At 37.5% G+C, this 3,561-nt stretch overlaps 1 pseudogene; it reads right to left on the minus strand.

Annotated features, from left to right (window-relative positions):
• Positions 1 to 2,093: 2,093 nt before the first annotated feature.
• LOC110293401 lies at positions 2,094 to 3,351 on the minus strand (annotated as a pseudogene).
• Positions 3,352 to 3,561: the final 210 nt, after the last annotated feature.

Genomic DNA, 3,561 nt, shown 5'->3' on the forward strand with positions numbered 1-3,561 from the left:
AAAAAAAAAAAAAAAAGATTTGACCCGCTCTGAGTTATATAGCTCAAATGTTTAAACTCCTTGTAATCAGTCAGTTTTTATTAGATATTTGTCAGCCATTTAATATTTTAACTAACTGCTGATTATTTAAGTTTGGATAACAATTTATTGGATGGACTAAGAAGAATCAGGATCTAATAGTCACAATGGATAGTTTTTGAATCCCTAGTTTTTACATTCTCACCCAAAATGAGTATCCTTAAGGAAGACTGAGGCGCAACATTAATTGATCTCATACATAAATTAGCTTCTGAAGGATGAGACCGCACCAAAGAATGGAAAGCGACCTAACTTGAGAGGAAAAGAATGTTGCAGAGGATTGTAAATGTTGGAAGGATATAGAGGAAGGAAACACTAGGAATGGAGACTAGTTAACAGGAATTTGATATGAGTAGTTTAGAGATAGAAATGTGGAGGAGACAAAAGTGAAAAAAACTGTTAGGGTCCACGAATAACCAAAGGAAGACTCCAGACTCAAATAGTATGTAAAAGTAAAGAGTGCTTATTCTGCAGAAATTATCAGCATGCAGGGGTCAATCATTCATCAAAATGATGACCTCAGTCAAAGGCATGCAAGTCTTTAACAGGAAACTAGGGGAATTTTAGCAAAGGTTAGATAATCTAAAACATCATTACTGCGTGCTGGGAAAGTTACATGGGTCGATTTCTGACTGGCTGCTATGTTAGTTTCGTTAAATTTGGTAAGGCCCTGAGGAAATTCTAGGAACCAACTCAGCTCTGAGCTTATCCTCCCTTTGTCAGAGCCATCCATGATTAACAGCCCATTGTCAGTAGCACCCTCTGAGCAGCCCAGTCTGCTTCCCTGGGGAACCAAAACTTTTCCATTCCTGAGGTTTTTATTTCTTAGGGCACGTCTCAAGGCTTAATGCACTCCTGCAGCCCAGTTTCCTCGCTTTAAAAATAATAGATGGATAGATAGATAGATAGATAGATAGATAGATAGATAGATAGATAGACAGATAGATCTAATCTTATTGAAACATGACAGCAATACTGTATGCTGGCATCTCCATCTCTAGAAAACACTAGCAGGAAAAATCTTTATAGGAGGAAAGCCAGGAACAGCTGTGGATATTATTGATAAAAGGCAGCACCTATAAAACTTCTTAATCATAATGAACCTGTTAATCCCACTGGGCAAGAACACAGCCCCTACCATAATTAGAGCCAAATTTGAAGCAAGCTTGATTTTATTCGGGTGCACCTAAGAGCTGGCCAGCAACTGCCTCCTAAGGCAGATTAAAGAGAGCAGCTAGGAATCCATTTCTTGGGCCCCTTTTAAGGAGAAAAATCACAAATAGTTGTAAAGCAGGTTTCAGAAGAGAGACAATGGAGCAATAAGGCAATTCAGGGAAAACAAACAAACACTGTGGTCAACATGTTATTAGGGAGGGTAAGATAGGGTCAGGGAGGGTCAAGGACAGGAAGAGTGTCCTCAAAAATAAGTCAAGGTCATGTGTTGAGGCAGGTCCAGCTCCAGGAAACAAACTCAAAACAGCAACTCAGCTCTTATAGTAAATGGAAACTTATTCTTAACAATACAGCATCATGGCCCCTGCTTCAAAATAGAGTCAGGCAGGTTCCTCAAGCCCTCTGTTTATTATTATATCCTCTTTCTAGATTAAGGAGGCAACAACATGTCTCCAAGATATTTTTGAATTAGTATGAATTTTATTATAATGATAAATTCCTAAGGTTATGAAGGTATACTTATGTTAACAAAAATTAAAGGTATACGTCTAAAACTATAAAAGCCTAATCATAAAAATTATTAACCTGTGAACTGTTAAAAATAATTAAGACATGCAAATTAATGGTCTATTACCTTATAAATGATCAAATTCTTTAATGTGCTCAGAACTAACTTTGTAGTCATACTAAGTACAAAAAAAAAAAAAGCTTTGGCCTTCTATATATGTTTTCAAGGTTAAGTCTAAAGCAAGTAACTAAAAGCAAAGTTTGTTTAAAACCAGGTAAGCTTTTCTTTTCTTTTTTTATTTATGAGTTCCTTCTTTTTGTTAACTCATGCACAGCTACTTGTCTTCTGGTTTGTTGAAGCAGTCAGTCAGACAACACTTGCCACAGTAATGCCTGTCAGAGTGGCTACTCATGGAAACTCCAGCACCACACTCATCAGAAGGACACTCTCGACGAAGTCGGCTAATTTTGCCATTTTCATCCACCTTATAGTATTTTAGCACAGCCAACTTAACCTTCTTCCTATTATGCTTGTTCTTCTTGGGAGTGGTGTAAGACTTCTTCCTTTTCTTAGCACCACCACGAAGTCTCAACACAAGATGAAGGGTAGGCTCCTTTTGAATGTTGTAGTCAGACAAAGTACGGCCATCGTTCATCTTTTTAGCTGCTTACCAGCAAAGATCAGCCTCTGCTGATCAGGAGCAAGTCCTTCCTTATCCTGGATCTTGACCTTACATTTTCTATAGTGTCCGAGGGCTCAACCTCGAGCGTGATGGTCCCCACCCCCCCGCGTCCCCGCTTCCCCCCCCTCCCCCCGCCACTAAGGGTCTATACAAAAATCTGCATTGTGGCGGCGGCTCCACCCATGATGGTGGATCGGAAAGGAAGAGCAGAGCATTGCTGGTGGTGTCTCCTGGCCGAAGGACCCCCAGGTATGCTTTATAAATGTTGCCTGGTCACATTATGCATCCATCCAATATGCTAGCAATATTAGCAAAATATCTTGTATTACTTCATTTTTAAATTTATATTTTTGTACAACATAACAACAAATGTAAAAAACATAAGCACTTGGGAGGCAGAGGCAGGTGAATTTCTGAGTTCGAGGCCAGCCTGGTCTACAGAGTGAGTTCCAGGACAACCAGGGCTACACAGAGAAACCCTGTCTCAAAAACAAAAAAAAAACAAAAAAAAAAAAAAAAAACCCAAAAAAAAACCAAAACATAATGTGAACAGACTTGGGATGGACTTAAAAGAATGGAAGTAAATTGGAATCAAGGAAGTTTTTAAGAAATCTTTTTTTTGGATTTTATGAAGACAAAAAAAAAATCCTAACATAATTTTATGTTTCTTAAATTTCCTTAGCAGACAAAAGGAATCAAACAAAAAAGACAATCAATATGGATTAGATTTATTTTAAAGCTTTAGCTAAAATTATTTTTGGTACAACTTGAGAATCTGCTACATCAAACTGCCTACAAAATGTAGTAAAAACCAAAACCTTCTAAGAAGTTCTTCTTCCAGGACAGTCATGCTTTGGTATTGCTCACAACTGTATTTCCTTTACAGTATCAGCTAAAGTGGTACATTCATGCTTGCATGAAAAAAAAACACCAATTATTTTGTACTTCAGGATTTTCTATGATTATTTCTTAGGCACTTCTAAATAGCCTGTTACCTAGTTTTGTTTTTGTTTTTGTTTGTCTTTTTTGTTTTTTTTTTTTTTTTTTGGTCTTCTTGTCTTAGTTAGGGTTTTACTGCTGTGAACAGACACCATGACCAAAGCAACTCTTATAAGGACAA

The sequence above is a fragment of the Mus caroli genome, chromosome 4 (genome assembly GCF_900094665.2).
Source record: "Mus caroli chromosome 4, CAROLI_EIJ_v1.1, whole genome shotgun sequence".
NCBI classification, from domain to species: domain Eukaryota; kingdom Metazoa; phylum Chordata; class Mammalia; order Rodentia; family Muridae; genus Mus; species Mus caroli.